The sequence below is a fragment of the Schistocerca nitens genome, chromosome 4 (genome assembly GCF_023898315.1).
Source record: "Schistocerca nitens isolate TAMUIC-IGC-003100 chromosome 4, iqSchNite1.1, whole genome shotgun sequence".
In the NCBI taxonomy this organism is placed as follows: Eukaryota; Metazoa; Arthropoda; class Insecta; order Orthoptera; family Acrididae; genus Schistocerca; species Schistocerca nitens.
The window spans coordinates 719,469,265-719,489,005 of record NC_064617.1 but is presented as its reverse complement, the minus strand read 5'-3'; the positions used below and the strand labels follow the sequence as shown (position 1 = coordinate 719,489,005).

Below are 19,741 nucleotides of genomic sequence, written 5' to 3'. Positions count from 1 at the left end.
CCCGACACATGCAACTGCTACTGTTTAAAGCACTGCAGTGCCAGGAAACGGCGTAGCAGCATTCTTTTCCGTAGTGCTTACACCGCTACGAGACGTGCGGCTACCAAGGTATTAAAATTTCCGCCCGAACAGGGACTTGAACCCTGGACCCTTAGGTTAAAAGCCTAATGCTCTACCGACTGAGCTATCCGGGCTCACGTTACCTGATCACCCCTCCCTTTAGGCATACTGACACATTGCCTCATGTCCTTTACTGTTGGGTAGTCGTTGCGTGGAGCTGTTACTATTAAAACGTCGTCTGACTGCTGTCTATAAACTCATTACGCTAGGGTCGTAACAGACTATCGAAGAAAGCTGACACACGATGTAAAGTGAAATTGCAGCAGTTTGTACGTCTCAGCAGAGGAGCTACGTGTTTTGTCGACACTCACTGGACAATTGTAAAATTCACAAGCGTCTCGAATGCAGTGTTTCCCACGTATTCGCTCATTTCACGGTTCCGTTGGAGATGTTCTTCACCTCTTGACACAAAAAAGGACGCAGTCGGTAGGACTCGAACCTACGCTCCCAGAGGGAATCTGATTTCTAGTCAGACGCCTTAACCACTCGGCCACGACTGCCGGTCGCAGAAGCGTCTCTCGGCAAGTGCAACTTTTCAAGCAATCTGACGTAAGAACACGACATGGCCTCACTCGTTTCTGTAGTGCTTCCGTTGCCAGCACATTAGCCGTTACGACAGTGTATCAATTTTGGCCTGGACGGGGGTTTGAACCCGGGACCCTTTGGTTGAAAGTCTAGCGCTCTACCGGCTGAGCTACCCGGTCCCTCGGCCGAGCATTGTGGTACATGCTGCATGGTGTTTGAGTGATTCGCGTGTCGTAATTACTGGCTTATGGCTCCAATGGCGACTTCACCGACTTCCCGCTGACGCTACTTTTCTGTCGTCTTAAACGATGGACATACTTGCAAGCAGCTGCGAGATCTTAAGAAAGGAAAACGCTGCACCACTGCTTTTGCCACACTCGAATGAATTGAATTGCGATTCTTAACAAGAAATGAATGCTCGCTCTGTCCAACACTTTGAAGCACATCTGCGTACTCACGAACACGGCGACGGCGCGACAAAATGACGGGGGCGCGTTCGTGGGCCTGCGACTGATTTCTGCAGTACTAGCGTCCGTGCGAGGTAAACCGAGAGCCGCAACAGACAGCGGCCGTCGCGAAACAGTATTCTGAAACATAAATTTCCGTCTTGTTGAGAATGGTGTCACTGGTTTGGATCCGCTTTCACCCACGCATGTCACATGTGTGCGAAAATTTCTGCTCGTTTTTACGCAAAATCACACGCAGCCGGTAGGATTCGAACCTACGCTCCCAGAGGGAATCTGATTTCGAGTCAGACGCCTTAACCACTCGGCCACGACTGCCAGTAGCGGAAGATCCTCCCGACACATGCAACTGCTACTGTTTAAAGCACTGCAGTGCCAGGAAACGGCGTAGCAGCATTCTTTTCCGTAGTGCTTACACCGCTACGAGACGTGCGGCTACCAAGGTATTAAAATTTCCGCCCGAACAGGGACTTGAACCCTGGACCCTTAGGTTAAAAGCCTAATGCTCTACCGACTGAGCTATCCGGGCTCACGTTACCTGATCACCCCTCCCTTTAGGCATACTGACACATTGCCTCATGTCCTTTACTGTTGGGTAGTCGTTGCGTGGAGCTGTTACTATTAAAACGTCGTCTGACTGCTGTCTATAAACTCATTACGCTAGGGTCGTAACAGACTATCGAAGAAAGCTGACACACGATGTAAAGTGAAATTGCAGCAGTTTGTACGTCTCAGCAGAGGAGCTACGTGTTTTGTCGACACTCACTGGACAATTGTAAAATTCACAAGCGTCTCGAATGCAGTGTTTCCCACGTATTCGCTCATTTCACGGTTCCGTTGGAGATGTTCTTCACCTCTTGACACAACAAAGGACGCAGTCGGTAGGACTCGAACCTACGCTCCCAGAGGGAATCTGATTTCTAGTCAGACGCCTTAACCACTCGGCCACGACTGCCGGTCGCAGAAGCGTCTCTCGGCAAGTGCAACTTTTCAAGCAATCTGACGTAAGAACACGACATGGCCTCACTCGTTTCTGTAGTGCTTCCGTTGCCAGCACATTAGCCGTTACGACAGTGTATCAATTTTGGCCTGGACGGGGGTTTGAACCCGGGACCCTTTGGTTGAAAGTCTAGCGCTCTACCGGCTGAGCTACCCGGTCCCTCGGCCGAGCATTGTGGTACATGCTGCATGGTGTTTGAGTGATTCGCGTGTCGTAATTACTGGCTTATGGCTCCAATGGCGACTTCACCGACTTCCCGCTGACGCTACTTTTCTGTCGTCTTAAACGATGGACATACTTGCAAGCAGCTGCGAGATCTTAAGAAAGGAAAACGCTGCACCACTGCTTTTGCCACACTCGAATGAATTGAATTGCGATTCTTAACAAGAAATGAATGCTCGCTCTGTCCAACACTTTGAAGCACATCTGCGTACTCACGAACACGGCGACGGCGCGACAAAATGACGGGGGCGCGTTCGTGGGCCTGCGACTGATTTCTGCAGTACTAGCGTCCGTGCGAGGTAAACCGAGAGCCGCAACAGACAGCGGCCGTCGCGAAACAGTATTCTGAAACATAAATTTCCGTCTTGTTGAGAATGGTGTCACTGGTTTGGATCCGCTTTCACCCACGCATGTCACATGTGTGCGAAAATTTCTGCTCGTTTTTACGCAAAATCACACGCAGCCGGTAGGATTCGAACCTACGCTCCCAGAGGGAATCTGATTTCGAGTCAGACGCCTTAACCACTCAGCCACGACTGCCAGTAGCGGAAGATCCTCCCGACACATGCAACTGCTACTGTTTAAAGCACTGCAGTGCCAGGAAACGGCGTAGCAGCATTCTTTTCCGTAGTGCTTACACCGCTACGAGACGTGCGGCTACCAAGGTATTAAAATTTCCGCCCGAACAGGGACTTGAACCCTGGACCCTTAGGTTAAAAGCCTAATGCTCTACCGACTGAGCTATCCGGGCTCACGTTACCTGAACACCCCTCCCTTTAGGCATACTGACACATTGCCTCATGTCCTTTACTGTTGGGTAGTCGTTGCGTGGAGCTGTTACTATTAAAACGTCGTCTGACTGCTGTCTATAAACTCATTACGCTAGGGTCGTAACAGACTATCGAAGAAAGCTGACACACGATGTAAAGTGAAATTGCAGCAGTTTGTACGTCTCAGCAGAGGAGCTACGTGTTTTGTCGACACTCACTGGACAATTGTAAAATTCACAAGCGTCTCGAATGCAGTGTTTCCCACGTATTCGCTCATTTCACGGTTCCGTTGGAGATGTTCTTCACCTCTTGACACAACAAAGGACGCAGTCGGTAGGACTCGAACCTACGCTCCCAGAGGGAATCTGATTTCTAGTCAGACGCCTTAACCACTCGGCCACGACTGCCGGTCGCAGAAGCGTCTCTCGGCAAGTGCAACTTTTCAAGCAATCTGACGTAAGAACACGACATGGCCTCACTCGTTTCTGTAGTGCTTCCGTTGCCAGCACATTAGCCGTTACGACAGTGTATCAATTTTGGCCTGGACGGGGGTTTGAACCCGGGACCCTTTGGTTGAAAGTCTAGCGCTCTACCGGCTGAGCTACCCGGTCCCTCGGCCGAGCATTGTGGTACATGCTGCATGGTGTTTGAGTGATTCGCGTGTCGTAATTACTGGCTTATGGCTCCAATGGCGACTTCACCGACTTCCCGCTGACGCTACTTTTCTGTCGTCTTAAACGATGGACATACTTGCAAGCAGCTGCGAGATCTTAAGAAAGGAAAACGCTGCACCACTGCTTTTGCCACACTCGAATGAATTGAATTGCGATTCTTAACAAGAAATGAATGCTCGCTCTGTCCAACACTTTGAAGCACATCTGCGTACTCACGAACACGGCGACGGCGCGACAAAATGACGGGGGCGCGTTCGTGGGCCTGCGACTGATTTCTGCAGTACTAGCGTCCGTGCGAGGTAAACCGAGAGCCGCAACAGACAGCGGCCGTCGCGAAACAGTATTCTGAAACATAAATTTCCGTCTTGTTGAGAATGGTGTCACTGGTTTGGATCCGCTTTCACCCACGCATGTCACATGTGTGCGAAAATTTCTGCTCGTTTTTACGCAAAATCACACGCAGCCGGTAGGATTCGAACCTACGCTCCCAGAGGGAATCTGATTTCGAGTCAGACGCCTTAACCACTCGGCCACGACTGCCAGTAGCGGAAGATCCTCCCGACACATGCAACTGCTACTGTTTAAAGCACTGCAGTGCCAGGAAACGGCGTAGCAGCATTCTTTTCCGTAGTGCTTACACCGCTACGAGACGTGCGGCTACCAAGGTATTAAAATTTCCGCCCGAACAGGGACTTGAACCCTGGACCCTTAGGTTAAAAGCCTAATGCTCTACCGACTGAGCTATCCGGGCTCACGTTACCTGAACACCCCTCCCTTTAGGCATACTGACACATTGCCTCATGTCCTTTACTGTTGGGTAGTCGTTGCGTGGAGCTGTTACTATTAAAACGTCGTCTGACTGCTGTCTATAAACTCATTACGCTAGGGTCGTAACAGACTATCGAAGAAAGCTGACACACGATGTAAAGTGAAATTGCAGCAGTTTGTACGTCTCAGCAGAGGAGCTACGTGTTTTGTCGACACTCACTGGACAATTGTAAAATTCACAAGCGTCTCGAATGCAGTGTTTCCCACGTATTCGCTCATTTCACGGTTCCGTTGGAGATGTTCTTCACCTCTTGACACAACAAAGGACGACAAAGGACGCAGTCGGTAGGACTCGAACCTACGCTCCCAGAGGGAATCTGATTTCTAGTCAGACGCCTTAACCACTCGGCCACGACTGCCGGTCGCAGAAGCGTCTCTCGGCAAGTGCAACTTTTCAAGCAATCTGACGTAAGAACACGACATGGCCTCACTCGTTTCTGTAGTGCTTCCGTTGCCAGCACATTAGCCGTTACGACAGTGTATCAATTTTGGCCTGGACGGGGGTTTGAACCCGGGACCCTTTGGTTGAAAGTCTAGCGCTCTACCGGCTGAGCTACCCGGTCCCTCGGCCGAGCATTGTGGTACATGCTGCATGGTGTTTGAGTGATTCGCGTGTCGTAATTACTGGCTTATGGCTCCAATGGCGACTTCACCGACTTCCCACTGACGCACCGCTGACGCTACTTTTCTGTCGTCTTAAACGATGGACATACTTGCAAGCAGCTGCGAGATCTTAAGAAAGGAAAACGCTGCACCACTGCTTTTGCCACACTCGAATGAATTGAATTGCGATTCTTAACAAGAAATGAATGCTCGCTCTGTCCAACACTTTGAAGCACATCTGCGTACTCACGAACACGGCGACGGCGCGACAAAATGACGGGGGCGCGTTCGTGGGCCTGCGACTGATTTCTGCAGTACTAGCGTCCGTGCGAGGTAAACCGAGAGCCGCAACAGACAGCGGCCGTCGCGAAACAGTATTCTGAAACATAAATTTCCGTCTTGTTGAGAATGGTGTCACTGGTTTGGATCCGCTTTCACCCACGCATGTCACATGTGTGCGAAAATTTCTGCTCGTTTTTACGCAAAATCACACGCAGCCGGTAGGATTCGAACCTACGCTCCCAGAGGGAATCTGATTTCGAGTCAGACGCCTTAACCACTCGGCCACGACTGCCAGTAGCGGAAGATCCTCCCGACACATGCAACTGCTACTGTTTAAAGCACTGCAGTGCCAGGAAACGGCGTAGCAGCATTCTTTTCCGTAGTGCTTACACCGCTACGAGACGTGCGGCTACCAAGGTATTAAAATTTCCGCCCGAACAGGGACTTGAACCCTGGACCCTTAGGTTAAAAGCCTAATGCTCTACCGACTGAGCTATCCGGGCTCACGTTACCTGAACACCCCTCCCTTTAGGCATACTGACACATTGCCTCATGTCCTTTACTGTTGGGTAGTCGTTGCGTGGAGCTGTTACTATTAAAACGTCGTCTGACTGCTGTCTATAAACTCATTACGCTAGGGTCGTAACAGACTATCGAAGAAAGCTGACACACGATGTAAAGTGAAATTGCAGCAGTTTGTACGTCTCAGCAGAGGAGCTACGTGTTTTGTCGACACTCACTGGACAATTGTAAAATTCACAAGCGTCTCGAATGCAGTGTTTCCCACGTATTCGCTCATTTCACGGTTCCGTTGGAGATGTTCTTCACCTCTTGACACAACAAAGGACGCAGTCGGTAGGACTCGAACCTACGCTCCCAGAGGGAATCTGATTTCTAGTCAGACGCCTTAACCACTCGGCCACGACTGCCGGTCGCAGAAGCGTCTCTCGGCAAGTGCAACTTTTCAAGCAATCTGACGTAAGAACACGACATGGCCTCACTCGTTTCTGTAGTGCTTCCGTTGCCAGCACATTAGCCGTTACGACAGTGTATCAATTTTGGCCTGGACGGGGGTTTGAACCCGGGACCCTTTGGTTGAAAGTCTAGCGCTCTACCGGCTGAGCTACCCGGTCCCTCGGCCGAGCATTGTGGTACATGCTGCATGGTGTTTGAGTGATTCGCGTGTCGTAATTACTGGCTTATGGCTCCAATGGCGACTTCACCGACTTCCACTGACGCACCGCTGACGCTACTTTTCTGTCGTCTTAAACGATGGACATACTTGCAAGCAGCTGCGAGATCTTAAGAAAGGAAAACGCTGCACCACTGCTTTTGCCACACTCGAATGAATTGAATTGCGATTCTTAACAAGAAATGAATGCTCGCTCTGTCCAACACTTTGAAGCACATCTGCGTACTCACGAACACGGCGACGGCGCGACAAAATGACGGGGGCGCGTTCGTGGGCCTGCGACTGATTTCTGCAGTACTAGCGTCCGTGCGAGGTAAACCGAGAGCCGCAACAGACAGCGGCCGTCGCGAAACAGTATTCTGAAACATAAATTTCCGTCTTGTTGAGAATGGTGTCACTGGTTTGGATCCGCTTTCACCCACGCATGTCACATGTGTGCGAAAATTTCTGCTCGTTTTTACGCAAAATCACACGCAGCCGGTAGGATTCGAACCTACGCTCCCAGAGGGAATCTGATTTCGAGTCAGACGCCTTAACCACTCGGCCACGACTGCCAGTAGCGGAAGATCCTCCCGACACATGCAACTGCTACTGTTTAAAGCACTGCAGTGCCAGGAAACGGCGTAGCAGCATTCTTTTCCGTAGTGCTTACACCGCTACGAGACGTGCGGCTACCAAGGTATTAAAATTTCCGCCCGAACAGGGACTTGAACCCTGGACCCTTAGGTTAAAAGCCTAATGCTCTACCGACTGAGCTATCCGGGCTCACGTTACCTGAACACCCCTCCCTTTAGGCATACTGACACATTGCCTCATGTCCTTTACTGTTGGGTAGTCGTTGCGTGGAGCTGTTACTATTAAAACGTCGTCTGACTGCTGTCTATAAACTCATTACGCTAGGGTCGTAACAGACTATCGAAGAAAGCTGACACACGATGTAAAGTGAAATTGCAGCAGTTTGTACGTCTCAGCAGAGGAGCTACGTGTTTTGTCGACACTCACTGGACAATTGTAAAATTCACAAGCGTCTCGAATGCAGTGTTTCCCACGTATTCGCTCATTTCACGGTTCCGTTGGAGATGTTCTTCACCTCTTGACACAACAAAGGACGCAGTCGGTAGGACTCGAACCTACGCTCCCAGAGGGAATCTGATTTCTAGTCAGACGCCTTAACCACTCGGCCACGACTGCCGGTCGCAGAAGCGTCTCTCGGCAAGTGCAACTTTTCAAGCAATCTGACGTAAGAACACGACATGGCCTCACTCGTTTCTGTAGTGCTTCCGTTGCCAGCACATTAGCCGTTACGACAGTGTATCAATTTTGGCCTGGACGGGGGTTTGAACCCGGGACCCTTTGGTTGAAAGTCTAGCGCTCTACCGGCTGAGCTACCCGGTCCCTCGGCCGAGCATTGTGGTACATGCTGCATGGTGTTTGAGTGATTCGCGTGTCGTAATTACTGGCTTATGGCTCCAATGGCGACTTCACCGACTTCCCACTGACGCACCGCTGACGCTACTTTTCTGTCGTCTTAAACGATGGACATACTTGCAAGCAGCTGCGAGATCTTAAGAAAGGAAAACGCTGCACCACTGCTTTTGCCACACTCGAATGAATTGAATTGCGATTCTTAACAAGAAATGAATGCTCGCTCTGTCCAACACTTTGAAGCACATCTGCGTACTCACGAACACGGCGACGGCGCGACAAAATGACGGGGGCGCGTTCGTGGGCCTGCGACTGATTTCTGCAGTACTAGCGTCCGTGCGAGGTAAACCGAGAGCCGCAACAGACAGCGGCCGTCGCGAAACAGTATTCTGAAACATAAATTTCCGTCTTGTTGAGAATGGTGTCACTGGTTTGGATCCGCTTTCACCCACGCATGTCACATGTGTGCGAAAATTTCTGCTCGTTTTTACGCAAAATCACACGCAGCCGGTAGGATTCGAACCTACGCTCCCAGAGGGAATCTGATTTCGAGTCAGACGCCTTAACCACTCGGCCACGACTGCCAGTAGCGGAAGATCCTCCCGACACATGCAACTGCTACTGTTTAAAGCACTGCAGTGCCAGGAAACGGCGTAGCAGCATTCTTTTCCGTAGTGCTTACACCGCTACGAGACGTGCGGCTACCAAGGTATTAAAATTTCCGCCCGAACAGGGACTTGAACCCTGGACCCTTAGGTTAAAAGCCTAATGCTCTACCGACTGAGCTATCCGGGCTCACGTTACCTGAACACCCCTCCCTTTAGGCATACTGACACATTGCCTCATGTCCTTTACTGTTGGGTAGTCGTTGCGTGGAGCTGTTACTATTAAAACGTCGTCTGACTGCTGTCTATAAACTCATTACGCTAGGGTCGTAACAGACTATCGAAGAAAGCTGACACACGATGTAAAGTGAAATTGCAGCAGTTTGTACGTCTCAGCAGAGGAGCTACGTGTTTTGTCGACACTCACTGGACAATTGTAAAATTCACAAGCGTCTCGAATGCAGTGTTTCCCACGTATTCGCTCATTTCACGGTTCCGTTGGAGATGTTCTTCACCTCTTGACACAACAAAGGACGCAGTCGGTAGGACTCGAACCTACGCTCCCAGAGGGAATCTGATTTCTAGTCAGACGCCTTAACCACTCGGCCACGACTGCCGGTCGCAGAAGCGTCTCTCGGCAAGTGCAACTTTTCAAGCAATCTGACGTAAGAACACGACATGGCCTCACTCGTTTCTGTAGTGCTTCCGTTGCCAGCACATTAGCCGTTACGACAGTGTATCAATTTTGGCCTGGACGGGGGTTTGAACCCGGGACCCTTTGGTTGAAAGTCTAGCGCTCTACCGGCTGAGCTACCCGGTCCCTCGGCCGAGCATTGTGGTACATGCTGCATGGTGTTTGAGTGATTCGCGTGTCGTAATTACTGGCTTATGGCTCCAATGGCGACTTCACCGACTTCCCACTGACGCACCGCTGACGCTACTTTTCTGTCGTCTTAAACGATGGACATACTTGCAAGCAGCTGCGAGATCTTAAGAAAGGAAAACGCTGCACCACTGCTTTTGCCACACTCGAATGAATTGAATTGCGATTCTTAACAAGAAATGAATGCTCGCTCTGTCCAACACTTTGAAGCACATCTGCGTACTCACGAACACGGCGACGGCGCGACAAAATGACGGGGGCGCGTTCGTGGGCCTGCGACTGATTTCTGCAGTACTAGCGTCCGTGCGAGGTAAACCGAGAGCCGCAACAGACAGCGGCCGTCGCGAAACAGTATTCTGAAACATAAATTTCCGTCTTGTTGAGAATGGTGTCACTGGTTTGGATCCGCTTTCACCCACGCATGTCACATGTGTGCGAAAATTTCTGCTCGTTTTTACGCAAAATCACACGCAGCCGGTAGGATTCGAACCTACGCTCCCAGAGGGAATCTGATTTCGAGTCAGACGCCTTAACCACTCGGCCACGACTGCCAGTAGCGGAAGATCCTCCCGACACATGCAACTGCTACTGTTTAAAGCACTGCAGTGCCAGGAAACGGCGTAGCAGCATTCTTTTCCGTAGTGCTTACACCGCTACGAGACGTGCGGCTACCAAGGTATTAAAATTTCCGCCCGAACAGGGACTTAAACCCTGGACCCTTAGGTTAAAAGCCTAATGCTCTACCGACTGAGCTATCCGGGCTCACGTTACCTGAACACCCCTCCCTTTAGGCATACTGACACATTGCCTCATGTCCTTTACTGTTGGGTAGTCGTTGCGTGGAGCTGTTACTATTAAAACGTCGTCTGACTGCTGTCTATAAACTCATTACGCTAGGGTCGTAACAGACTATCGAAGAAAGCTGACACACGATGTAAAGTGAAATTGCAGCAGTTTGTACGTCTCAGCAGAGGAGCTACGTGTTTTGTCGACACTCACTGGACAATTGTAAAATTCACAAGCGTCTCGAATGCAGTGTTTCCCACGTATTCGCTCATTTCACGGTTCCGTTGGAGATGTTCTTCACCTCTTGACACAACAAAGGACGCAGTCGGTAGGACTCGAACCTACGCTCCCAGAGGGAATCTGATTTCTAGTCAGACGCCTTAACCACTCGGCCACGACTGCCGGTCGCAGAAGCGTCTCTCGGCAAGTGCAACTTTTCAAGCAATCTGACGTAAGAACACGACATGGCCTCACTCGTTTCTGTAGTGCTTCCGTTGCCAGCACATTAGCCGTTACGACAGTGTATCAATTTTGGCCTGGACGGGGGTTTGAACCCGGGACCCTTTGGTTGAAAGTCTAGCGCTCTACCGGCTGAGCTACCCGGTCCCTCGGCCGAGCATTGTGGTACATGCTGCATGGTGTTTGAGTGATTCGCGTGTCGTAATTACTGGCTTATGGCTCCAATGGCGACTTCACCGACTTCCCGCTGACGCTACTTTTCTGTCGTCTTAAACGATGGACATACTTGCAAGCAGCTGCGAGATCTTAAGAAAGGAAAACGCTGCACCACTGCTTTTGCCACACTCGAATGAATTGAATTGCGATTCTTAACAAGAAATGAATGCTCGCTCTGTCCAACACTTTGAAGCACATCTGCGTACTCACGAACACGGCGACGGCGCGACAAAATGACGGGGGCGCGTTCGTGGGCCTGCGACTGATTTCTGCAGTACTAGCGTCCGTGCGAGGTAAACCGAGAGCCGCAACAGACAGCGGCCGTCGCGAAACAGTATTCTGAAACATAAATTTCCGTCTTGTTGAGAATGGTGTCACTGGTTTGGATCCGCTTTCACCCACGCATGTCACATGTGTGCGAAAATTTCTGCTCGTTTTTACGCAAAATCACACGCAGCCGGTAGGATTCGAACCTACGCTCCCAGAGGGAATCTGATTTCGAGTCAGACGCCTTAACCACTCGGCCACGACTGCCAGTAGCGGAAGATCCTCCCGACACATGCAACTGCTACTGTTTAAAGCACTGCAGTGCCAGGAAACGGCGTAGCAGCATTCTTTTCCGTAGTGCTTACACCGCTACGAGACGTGCGGCTACCAAGGTATTAAAATTTCCGCCCGAACAGGGACTTGAACCCTGGACCCTTAGGTTAAAAGCCTAATGCTCTACCGACTGAGCTATCCGGGCTCACGTTACCTGATCACCCCTCCCTTTAGGCATACTGACACATTGCCTCATGTCCTTTACTGTTGGGTAGTCGTTGCGTGGAGCTGTTACTATTAAAACGTCGTCTGACTGCTGTCTATAAACTCATTACGCTAGGGTCGTAACAGACTATCGAAGAAAGCTGACACACGATGTAAAGTGAAATTGCAGCAGTTTGTACGTCTCAGCAGAGGAGCTACGTGTTTTGTCGACACTCACTGGACAATTGTAAAATTCACAAGCGTCTCGAATGCAGTGTTTCCCACGTATTCGCTCATTTCACGGTTCCGTTGGAGATGTTCTTCACCTCTTGACACAAAAAAGGACGCAGTCGGTAGGACTCGAACCTACGCTCCCAGAGGGAATCTGATTTCTAGTCAGACGCCTTAACCACTCGGCCACGACTGCCGGTCGCAGAAGCGTCTCTCGGCAAGTGCAACTTTTCAAGCAATCTGACGTAAGAACACGACATGGCCTCACTCGTTTCTGTAGTGCTTCCGTTGCCAGCACATTAGCCGTTACGACAGTGTATCAATTTTGGCCTGGACGGGGGTTTGAACCCGGGACCCTTTGGTTGAAAGTCTAGCGCTCTACCGGCTGAGCTACCCGGTCCCTCGGCCGAGCATTGTGGTACATGCTGCATGGTGTTTGAGTGATTCGCGTGTCGTAATTACTGGCTTATGGCTCCAATGGCGACTTCACCGACTTCCCGCTGACGCTACTTTTCTGTCGTCTTAAACGATGGACATACTTGCAAGCAGCTGCGAGATCTTAAGAAAGGAAAACGCTGCACCACTGCTTTTGCCACACTCGAATGAATTGAATTGCGATTCTTAACAAGAAATGAATGCTCGCTCTGTCCAACACTTTGAAGCACATCTGCGTACTCACGAACACGGCGACGGCGCGACAAAATGACGGGGGCGCGTTCGTGGGCCTGCGACTGATTTCTGCAGTACTAGCGTCCGTGCGAGGTAAACCGAGAGCCGCAACAGACAGCGGCCGTCGCGAAACAGTATTCTGAAACATAAATTTCCGTCTTGTTGAGAATGGTGTCACTGGTTTGGATCCGCTTTCACCCACGCATGTCACATGTGTGCGAAAATTTCTGCTCGTTTTTACGCAAAATCACACGCAGCCGGTAGGATTCGAACCTACGCTCCCAGAGGGAATCTGATTTCGAGTCAGACGCCTTAACCACTCGGCCACGACTGCCAGTAGCGGAAGATCCTCCCGACACATGCAACTGCTACTGTTTAAAGCACTGCAGTGCCAGGAAACGGCGTAGCAGCATTCTTTTCCGTAGTGCTTACACCGCTACGAGACGTGCGGCTACCAAGGTATTAAAATTTCCGCCCGAACAGGGACTTGAACCCTGGACCCTTAGGTTAAAAGCCTAATGCTCTACCGACTGAGCTATCCGGGCTCACGTTACCTGAACACCCCTCCCTTTAGGCATACTGACACATTGCCTCATGTCCTTTACTGTTGGGTAGTCGTTGCGTGGAGCTGTTACTATTAAAACGTCGTCTGACTGCTGTCTATAAACTCATTACGCTAGGGTCGTAACAGACTATCGAAGAAAGCTGACACACGATGTAAAGTGAAATTGCAGCAGTTTGTACGTCTCAGCAGAGGAGCTACGTGTTTTGTCGACACTCACTGGACAATTGTAAAATTCACAAGCGTCTCGAATGCAGTGTTTCCCACGTATTCGCTCATTTCACGGTTCCGTTGGAGATGTTCTTCACCTCTTGACACAACAAAGGACGCAGTCGGTAGGACTCGAACCTACGCTCCCAGAGGGAATCTGATTTCTAGTCAGACGCCTTAACCACTCGGCCACGACTGCCGGTCGCAGAAGCGTCTCTCGGCAAGTGCAACTTTTCAAGCAATCTGACGTAAGAACACGACATGGCCTCACTCGTTTCTGTAGTGCTTCCGTTGCCAGCACATTAGCCGTTACGACAGTGTATCAATTTTGGCCTGGACGGGGGTTTGAACCCGGGACCCTTTGGTTGAAAGTCTAGCGCTCTACCGGCTGAGCTACCCGGTCCCTCGGCCGAGCATTGTGGTACATGCTGCATGGTGTTTGAGTGATTCGCGTGTCGTAATTACTGGCTTATGGCTCCAATGGCGACTTCACCGACTTCCCACTGACGCACCGCTGACGCTACTTTTCTGTCGTCTTAAACGATGGACATACTTGCAAGCAGCTGCGAGATCTTAAGAAAGGAAAACGCTGCACCACTGCTTTTGCCACACTCGAATGAATTGAATTGCGATTCTTAACAAGAAATGAATGCTCGCTCTGTCCAACACTTTGAAGCACATCTGCGTACTCACGAACACGGCGACGGCGCGACAAAATGACGGGGGCGCGTTCGTGGGCCTGCGACTGATTTCTGCAGTACTAGCGTCCGTGCGAGGTAAACCGAGAGCCGCAACAGACAGCGGCCGTCGCGAAACAGTATTCTGAAACATAAATTTCCGTCTTGTTGAGAATGGTGTCACTGGTTTGGATCCGCTTTCACCCACGCATGTCACATGTGTGCGAAAATTTCTGCTCGTTTTTACGCAAAATCACACGCAGCCGGTAGGATTCGAACCTACGCTCCCAGAGGGAATCTGATTTCGAGTCAGACGCCTTAACCACTCGGCCACGACTGCCAGTAGCGGAAGATCCTCCCGACACATGCAACTGCTACTGTTTAAAGCACTGCAGTGCCAGGAAACGGCGTAGCAGCATTCTTTTCCGTAGTGCTTACACCGCTACGAGACGTGCGGCTACCAAGGTATTAAAATTTCCGCCCGAACAGGGACTTGAACCCTGGACCCTTAGGTTAAAAGCCTAATGCTCTACCGACTGAGCTATCCGGGCTCACGTTACCTGAACACCCCTCCCTTTAGGCATACTGACACATTGCCTCATGTCCTTTACTGTTGGGTAGTCGTTGCGTGGAGCTGTTACTATTAAAACGTCGTCTGACTGCTGTCTATAAACTCATTACGCTAGGGTCGTAACAGACTATCGAAGAAAGCTGACACACGATGTAAAGTGAAATTGCAGCAGTTTGTACGTCTCAGCAGAGGAGCTACGTGTTTTGTCGACACTCACTGGACAATTGTAAAATTCACAAGCGTCTCGAATGCAGTGTTTCCCACGTATTCGCTCATTTCACGGTTCCGTTGGAGATGTTCTTCACCTCTTGACACAACAAAGGACGCAGTCGGTAGGACTCGAACCTACGCTCCCAGAGGGAATCTGATTTCTAGTCAGACGCCTTAACCACTCGGCCACGACTGCCGGTCGCAGAAGCGTCTCTCGGCAAGTGCAACTTTTCAAGCAATCTGACGTAAGAACACGACATGGCCTCACTCGTTTCTGTAGTGCTTCCGTTGCCAGCACATTAGCCGTTACGACAGTGTATCAATTTTGGCCTGGACGGGGGTTTGAACCCGGGACCCTTTGGTTGAAAGTCTAGCGCTCTACCGGCTGAGCTACCCGGTCCCTCGGCCGAGCATTGTGGTACATGCTGCATGGTGTTTGAGTGATTCGCGTGTCGTAATTACTGGCTTATGGCTCCAATGGCGACTTCACCGACTTCCCACTGACGCACCGCTGACGCTACTTTTCTGTCGTCTTAAACGATGGACATACTTGCAAGCAGCTGCGAGATCTTAAGAAAGGAAAACGCTGCACCACTGCTTTTGCCACACTCGAATGAATTGAATTGCGATTCTTAACAAGAAATGAATGCTCGCTCTGTCCAACACTTTGAAGCACATCTGCGTACTCACGAACACGGCGACGGCGCGACAAAATGACGGGGGCGCGTTCGTGGGCCTGCGACTGATTTCTGCAGTACTAGCGTCCGTGCGAGGTAAACCGAGAGCCGCAACAGACAGCGGCCGTCGCGAAACAGTATTCTGAAACATAAATTTCCGTCTTGTTGAGAATGGTGTCACTGGTTTGGATCCGCTTTCACCCACGCATGTCACATGTGTGCGAAAATTTCTGCTCGTTTTTACGCAAAATCACACGCAGCCGGTAGGATTCGAACCTACGCTCCCAGAGGGAATCTGATTTCGAGTCAGACGCCTTAACCACTCGGCCACGACTGCCAGTAGCGGAAGATCCTCCCGACACATGCAACTGCTACTGTTTAAAGCACTGCAGTGCCAGGAAACGGCGTAGCAGCATTCTTTTCCGTAGTGCTTACACCGCTACGAGACGTGCGGCTACCAAGGTATTAAAATTTCCGCCCGAACAGGGACTTGAACCCTGGACCCTTAGGTTAAAAGCCTAATGCTCTACCGACTGAGCTATCCGGGCTCACGTTACCTGAACACCCCTCCCTTTAGGCATACTGACACATTGCCTCATGTCCTTTACTGTTGGGTAGTCGTTGCGTGGAGCTGTTACTATTAAAACGTCGTCTGACTGCTGTCTATAAACTCATTACGCTAGGGTCGTAACAGACTATCGAAGAAAGCTGACACACGATGTAAAGTGAAATTGCAGCAGTTTGTACGTCTCAGCAGAGGAGCTACGTGTTTTGTCGACACTCACTGGACAATTGTAAAATTCACAAGCGTCTCGAATGCAGTGTTTCCCACGTATTCGCTCATTTCACGGTTCCGTTGGAGATGTTCTTCACCTCTTGACACAACAAAGGACGCAGTCGGTAGGACTCGAACCTACGCTCCCAGAGGGAATCTGATTTCTAGTCAGACGCCTTAACCACTCGGCCACGACTGCCGGTCGCAGAAGCGTCTCTCGGCAAGTGCAACTTTTCAAGCAATCTGACGTAAGAACACGACATGGCCTCACTCGTTTCTGTAGTGCTTCCGTTGCCAGCACATTAGCCGTTACGACAGTGTATCAATTTTGGCCTGGACGGGGGTTTGAACCCGGGACCCTTTGGTTGAAAGTCTAGCGCTCTACCGGCTGAGCTACCCGGTCCCTCGGCCGAGCATTGTGGTACATGCTGCATGGTGTTTGAGTGATTCGCGTGTCGTAATTACTGGCTTATGGCTCCAATGGCGACTTCACCGACTTCCCACTGACGCACCGCTGACGCTACTTTTCTGTCGTCTTAAACGATGGACATACTTGCAAGCAGCTGCGAGATCTTAAGAAAGGAAAACGCTGCACCACTGCTTTTGCCACACTCGAATGAATTGAATTGCGATTCTTAACAAGAAATGAATGCTCGCTCTGTCCAACACTTTGAAGCACATCTGCGTACTCACGAACACGGCGACGGCGCGACAAAATGACGGGGGCGCGTTCGTGGGCCTGCGACTGATTTCTGCAGTACTAGCGTCCGTGCGAGGTAAACCGAGAGCCGCAACAGACAGCGGCCGTCGCGAAACAGTATTCTGAAACATAAATTTCCGTCTTGTTGAGAATGGTGTCACTGGTTTGGATCCGCTTTCACCCACGCATGTCACATGTGTGCGAAAATTTCTGCTCGTTTTTACGCAAAATCACACGCAGCCGGTAGGATTCGAACCTACGCTCCCAGAGGGAATCTGATTTCGAGTCAGACGCCTTAACCACTCGGCCACGACTGCCAGTAGCGGAAGATCCTCCCGACACATGCAACTGCTACTGTTTAAAGCACTGCAGTGCCAGGAAACGGCGTAGCAGCATTCTTTTCCGTAGTGCTTACACCGCTACGAGACGTGCGGCTACCAAGGTATTAAAATTTCCGCCCGAACAGGGACTTGAACCCTGGACCCTTAGGTTAAAAGCCTAATGCTCTACCGACTGAGCTATCCGGGCTCACGTTACCTGAACACCCCTCCCTTTAGGCATACTGACACATTGCCTCATGTCCTTTACTGTTGGGTAGTCGTTGCGTGGAGCTGTTACTATTAAAACGTCGTCTGACTGCTGTCTATAAACTCATTACGCTAGGGTCGTAACAGACTATCGAAGAAAGCTGACACACGATGTAAAGTGAAATTGCAGCAGTTTGTACGTCTCAGCAGAGGAGCTACGTGTTTTGTCGACACTCACTGGACAATTGTAAAATTCACAAGCGTCTCGAATGCAGTGTTTCCCACGTATTCGCTCATTTCACGGTTCCGTTGGAGATGTTCTTCACCTCTTGACACAACAAAGGACGCAGTCGGTAGGACTCGAACCTACGCTCCCAGAGGGAATCTGATTTCTAGTCAGACGCCTTAACCACTCGGCCACGACTGCCGGTCGCAGAAGCGTCTCTCGGCAAGTGCAACTTTTCAAGCAATCTGACGTAAGAACACGACATGGCCTCACTCGTTTCTGTAGTGCTTCCGTTGCCAGCACATTAGCCGTTACGACAGTGTATCAATTTTGGCCTGGACGGGGGTTTGAACCCGGGACCCTTTGGTTGAAAGTCTAGCGCTCTACCGGCTGAGCTACCCGGTCCCTCGGCCGAGCATTGTGGTACATGCTGCATGGTGTTTGAGTGATTCGCGTGTCGTAATTACTGGCTTATGGCTCCAATGGCGACTTCACCGACTTCCCACTGACGCACCGCTGACGCTACTTTTCTGTCGTCTTAAACGATGGACATACTTGCAAGCAGCTGCGAGATCTTAAGAAAGGAAAACGCTGCACCACTGCTTTTGCCACACTCGAATGAATTGAATTGCGATTCTTAACAAGAAATGAATGCTCGCTCTGTCCAACACTTTGAAGCACATCTGCGTACTCACGAACACGGCGACGGCGCGACAAAATGACGGGGGCGCGTTCGTGGGCCTGCGACTGATTTCTGCAGTACTAGCGTCCGTGCGAGGTAAACCGAGAGCCGCAACAGACAGCGGCCGTCGCGAAACAGTATTCTGAAACATAAATTTCCGTCTTGTTGAGAATGGTGTCACTGGTTTGGATCCGCTTTCACCCACGCATGTCACATGTGTGCGAAAATTTCTGCTCGTTTTTACGCAAAATCACACGCAGCCGGTAGGATTCGAACCTACGCTCCCAGAGGGAATCTGATTTCGAGTCAGACGCCTTAACCACTCGGCCACGACTGCCAGTAGCGGAAGATCCTCCCGACACATGCAACTGCTACTGTTTAAAGCACTGCAGTGCCAGGAAACGGCGTAGCAGCATTCTTTTCCGTAGTGCTTACACCGCTACGAGACGTGCGGCTACCAAGGTATTAAAATTTCCGCCCGAGCAGGGACTTGAACCCTGGACCCTTAGGTTAAAAGCCTAATGCTCTACCGACTGAGCTATCCGGGCTCACGTTACCTGATCACCCCTCCCTTTAGGCATACTGACACATTGCCTCATGTCCTTTACTGTTGGGTAGTCGTTGCGTGGAGCTGTTACTATTAAAACGTCGTCTGACTGCTGTCTATAAACTCATTACGCTAGGGTCGTAACAGACTATCGAAGAAAGCTGACACACGATGTAAAGTGAAATTGCAGCAGTTTGTACGTCTCAGCAGAGGAGCTACGTGTTTTGTCGACACTCACTGGACAATTGTAAAATTCACAAGCGTCTCGAATGCAGTGTTTCCCACGTATTCGCTCATTTCACGGTTCCGTTGGAGATGTTCTTCACCTCTTGACACAAAAAAGGACGCAGTCGGTAGGACTCGAACCTACGCTCCCAGAGGGAATCTGATTTCTAGTCAGACGCCTTAACCACTCGGCCACGACTGCCGGTCGCAGAAGCGTCTCTCGGCAAGTGCAACTTTTCAAGCAATCTGACGTAAGAACACGACATGGCCTCACTCGTTTCTGTAGTGCTTCCGTTGCCAGCACATTAGCCGTTACGACAGTGTATCAATTTTGGCCTGGACGGGGGTTTGAACCCGGGACCCTTTGGTTGAAAGTCTAGCGCTCTACCGGCTGAGCTACCCGGTCCCTCGGCCGAGCATTGTGGTACATGCTGCATGGTGTTTGAGTGATTCG

General features: G+C 50.7%; 41 non-coding genes across 41 annotated transcripts; all 41 read right to left on the bottom strand.

Moving 5' to 3' along the window:
* Positions 1-121: 121 nt before the first annotated feature.
* Positions 122-194, bottom strand: Trnak-uuu (transfer RNA lysine (anticodon UUU)). The gene has a single exon. It is a non-coding gene; the product is annotated as a tRNA-Lys (tRNA).
* Positions 195-538: 344 nt separating this feature from the next.
* Positions 539-620, bottom strand: Trnas-aga (transfer RNA serine (anticodon AGA)). Its single transcript has one exon. It is a non-coding gene; the product is annotated as a tRNA-Ser (tRNA).
* A 725-nt stretch (positions 621-1,345) lies between these two features.
* Trnas-cga (transfer RNA serine (anticodon CGA)) lies at positions 1,346-1,427 on the bottom strand. The gene has a single exon. It is a non-coding gene; the product is annotated as a tRNA-Ser (tRNA).
* Positions 1,428-1,565: 138 nt separating this feature from the next.
* Positions 1,566-1,638, bottom strand: Trnak-uuu (transfer RNA lysine (anticodon UUU)). The gene has a single exon. It is a non-coding gene; the product is annotated as a tRNA-Lys (tRNA).
* A 344-nt stretch (positions 1,639-1,982) lies between these two features.
* Positions 1,983-2,064, bottom strand: Trnas-aga (transfer RNA serine (anticodon AGA)). The gene has a single exon. It is a non-coding gene; the product is annotated as a tRNA-Ser (tRNA).
* Positions 2,065-2,789: 725 nt separating this feature from the next.
* On the bottom strand, positions 2,790-2,871 carry Trnas-cga (transfer RNA serine (anticodon CGA)). The gene has a single exon. It is a non-coding gene; the product is annotated as a tRNA-Ser (tRNA).
* Positions 2,872-3,009: 138 nt separating this feature from the next.
* Positions 3,010-3,082, bottom strand: Trnak-uuu (transfer RNA lysine (anticodon UUU)). Its single transcript has one exon. It is a non-coding gene; the product is annotated as a tRNA-Lys (tRNA).
* Positions 3,083-3,426: 344 nt separating this feature from the next.
* Positions 3,427-3,508, bottom strand: Trnas-aga (transfer RNA serine (anticodon AGA)). Its single transcript has one exon. It is a non-coding gene; the product is annotated as a tRNA-Ser (tRNA).
* A 725-nt stretch (positions 3,509-4,233) lies between these two features.
* Positions 4,234-4,315, bottom strand: Trnas-cga (transfer RNA serine (anticodon CGA)). The gene has a single exon. It is a non-coding gene; the product is annotated as a tRNA-Ser (tRNA).
* A 138-nt stretch (positions 4,316-4,453) lies between these two features.
* Positions 4,454-4,526, bottom strand: Trnak-uuu (transfer RNA lysine (anticodon UUU)). Its single transcript has one exon. It is a non-coding gene; the product is annotated as a tRNA-Lys (tRNA).
* A 354-nt stretch (positions 4,527-4,880) lies between these two features.
* Trnas-aga (transfer RNA serine (anticodon AGA)) lies at positions 4,881-4,962 on the bottom strand. The gene has a single exon. It is a non-coding gene; the product is annotated as a tRNA-Ser (tRNA).
* Positions 4,963-5,698: 736 nt separating this feature from the next.
* On the bottom strand, positions 5,699-5,780 carry Trnas-cga (transfer RNA serine (anticodon CGA)). The gene has a single exon. It is a non-coding gene; the product is annotated as a tRNA-Ser (tRNA).
* A 138-nt stretch (positions 5,781-5,918) lies between these two features.
* On the bottom strand, positions 5,919-5,991 carry Trnak-uuu (transfer RNA lysine (anticodon UUU)). The gene has a single exon. It is a non-coding gene; the product is annotated as a tRNA-Lys (tRNA).
* Positions 5,992-6,335: 344 nt separating this feature from the next.
* On the bottom strand, positions 6,336-6,417 carry Trnas-aga (transfer RNA serine (anticodon AGA)). The gene has a single exon. It is a non-coding gene; the product is annotated as a tRNA-Ser (tRNA).
* A 735-nt stretch (positions 6,418-7,152) lies between these two features.
* Positions 7,153-7,234, bottom strand: Trnas-cga (transfer RNA serine (anticodon CGA)). Its single transcript has one exon. It is a non-coding gene; the product is annotated as a tRNA-Ser (tRNA).
* Positions 7,235-7,372: 138 nt separating this feature from the next.
* Trnak-uuu (transfer RNA lysine (anticodon UUU)) lies at positions 7,373-7,445 on the bottom strand. Its single transcript has one exon. It is a non-coding gene; the product is annotated as a tRNA-Lys (tRNA).
* Positions 7,446-7,789: 344 nt separating this feature from the next.
* Trnas-aga (transfer RNA serine (anticodon AGA)) lies at positions 7,790-7,871 on the bottom strand. Its single transcript has one exon. It is a non-coding gene; the product is annotated as a tRNA-Ser (tRNA).
* Positions 7,872-8,607: 736 nt separating this feature from the next.
* Trnas-cga (transfer RNA serine (anticodon CGA)) lies at positions 8,608-8,689 on the bottom strand. Its single transcript has one exon. It is a non-coding gene; the product is annotated as a tRNA-Ser (tRNA).
* Positions 8,690-8,827: 138 nt separating this feature from the next.
* On the bottom strand, positions 8,828-8,900 carry Trnak-uuu (transfer RNA lysine (anticodon UUU)). Its single transcript has one exon. It is a non-coding gene; the product is annotated as a tRNA-Lys (tRNA).
* A 344-nt stretch (positions 8,901-9,244) lies between these two features.
* On the bottom strand, positions 9,245-9,326 carry Trnas-aga (transfer RNA serine (anticodon AGA)). Its single transcript has one exon. It is a non-coding gene; the product is annotated as a tRNA-Ser (tRNA).
* Positions 9,327-10,062: 736 nt separating this feature from the next.
* Trnas-cga (transfer RNA serine (anticodon CGA)) lies at positions 10,063-10,144 on the bottom strand. The gene has a single exon. It is a non-coding gene; the product is annotated as a tRNA-Ser (tRNA).
* A 138-nt stretch (positions 10,145-10,282) lies between these two features.
* Positions 10,283-10,355, bottom strand: Trnak-uuu (transfer RNA lysine (anticodon UUU)). The gene has a single exon. It is a non-coding gene; the product is annotated as a tRNA-Lys (tRNA).
* Positions 10,356-10,699: 344 nt separating this feature from the next.
* Trnas-aga (transfer RNA serine (anticodon AGA)) lies at positions 10,700-10,781 on the bottom strand. Its single transcript has one exon. It is a non-coding gene; the product is annotated as a tRNA-Ser (tRNA).
* Positions 10,782-11,506: 725 nt separating this feature from the next.
* Trnas-cga (transfer RNA serine (anticodon CGA)) lies at positions 11,507-11,588 on the bottom strand. Its single transcript has one exon. It is a non-coding gene; the product is annotated as a tRNA-Ser (tRNA).
* A 138-nt stretch (positions 11,589-11,726) lies between these two features.
* Trnak-uuu (transfer RNA lysine (anticodon UUU)) lies at positions 11,727-11,799 on the bottom strand. Its single transcript has one exon. It is a non-coding gene; the product is annotated as a tRNA-Lys (tRNA).
* Positions 11,800-12,143: 344 nt separating this feature from the next.
* Positions 12,144-12,225, bottom strand: Trnas-aga (transfer RNA serine (anticodon AGA)). The gene has a single exon. It is a non-coding gene; the product is annotated as a tRNA-Ser (tRNA).
* Positions 12,226-12,950: 725 nt separating this feature from the next.
* Trnas-cga (transfer RNA serine (anticodon CGA)) lies at positions 12,951-13,032 on the bottom strand. The gene has a single exon. It is a non-coding gene; the product is annotated as a tRNA-Ser (tRNA).
* Positions 13,033-13,170: 138 nt separating this feature from the next.
* Positions 13,171-13,243, bottom strand: Trnak-uuu (transfer RNA lysine (anticodon UUU)). The gene has a single exon. It is a non-coding gene; the product is annotated as a tRNA-Lys (tRNA).
* A 344-nt stretch (positions 13,244-13,587) lies between these two features.
* On the bottom strand, positions 13,588-13,669 carry Trnas-aga (transfer RNA serine (anticodon AGA)). The gene has a single exon. It is a non-coding gene; the product is annotated as a tRNA-Ser (tRNA).
* Positions 13,670-14,405: 736 nt separating this feature from the next.
* Trnas-cga (transfer RNA serine (anticodon CGA)) lies at positions 14,406-14,487 on the bottom strand. Its single transcript has one exon. It is a non-coding gene; the product is annotated as a tRNA-Ser (tRNA).
* Positions 14,488-14,625: 138 nt separating this feature from the next.
* On the bottom strand, positions 14,626-14,698 carry Trnak-uuu (transfer RNA lysine (anticodon UUU)). The gene has a single exon. It is a non-coding gene; the product is annotated as a tRNA-Lys (tRNA).
* A 344-nt stretch (positions 14,699-15,042) lies between these two features.
* On the bottom strand, positions 15,043-15,124 carry Trnas-aga (transfer RNA serine (anticodon AGA)). The gene has a single exon. It is a non-coding gene; the product is annotated as a tRNA-Ser (tRNA).
* A 736-nt stretch (positions 15,125-15,860) lies between these two features.
* Positions 15,861-15,942, bottom strand: Trnas-cga (transfer RNA serine (anticodon CGA)). Its single transcript has one exon. It is a non-coding gene; the product is annotated as a tRNA-Ser (tRNA).
* A 138-nt stretch (positions 15,943-16,080) lies between these two features.
* Positions 16,081-16,153, bottom strand: Trnak-uuu (transfer RNA lysine (anticodon UUU)). Its single transcript has one exon. It is a non-coding gene; the product is annotated as a tRNA-Lys (tRNA).
* Positions 16,154-16,497: 344 nt separating this feature from the next.
* On the bottom strand, positions 16,498-16,579 carry Trnas-aga (transfer RNA serine (anticodon AGA)). The gene has a single exon. It is a non-coding gene; the product is annotated as a tRNA-Ser (tRNA).
* A 736-nt stretch (positions 16,580-17,315) lies between these two features.
* Trnas-cga (transfer RNA serine (anticodon CGA)) lies at positions 17,316-17,397 on the bottom strand. The gene has a single exon. It is a non-coding gene; the product is annotated as a tRNA-Ser (tRNA).
* Positions 17,398-17,535: 138 nt separating this feature from the next.
* Trnak-uuu (transfer RNA lysine (anticodon UUU)) lies at positions 17,536-17,608 on the bottom strand. Its single transcript has one exon. It is a non-coding gene; the product is annotated as a tRNA-Lys (tRNA).
* Positions 17,609-17,952: 344 nt separating this feature from the next.
* On the bottom strand, positions 17,953-18,034 carry Trnas-aga (transfer RNA serine (anticodon AGA)). Its single transcript has one exon. It is a non-coding gene; the product is annotated as a tRNA-Ser (tRNA).
* A 736-nt stretch (positions 18,035-18,770) lies between these two features.
* Positions 18,771-18,852, bottom strand: Trnas-cga (transfer RNA serine (anticodon CGA)). Its single transcript has one exon. It is a non-coding gene; the product is annotated as a tRNA-Ser (tRNA).
* Positions 18,853-18,990: 138 nt separating this feature from the next.
* Positions 18,991-19,063, bottom strand: Trnak-uuu (transfer RNA lysine (anticodon UUU)). Its single transcript has one exon. It is a non-coding gene; the product is annotated as a tRNA-Lys (tRNA).
* A 344-nt stretch (positions 19,064-19,407) lies between these two features.
* Trnas-aga (transfer RNA serine (anticodon AGA)) lies at positions 19,408-19,489 on the bottom strand. The gene has a single exon. It is a non-coding gene; the product is annotated as a tRNA-Ser (tRNA).
* Between the last annotated feature and the right edge of the window lie 252 nt (positions 19,490-19,741).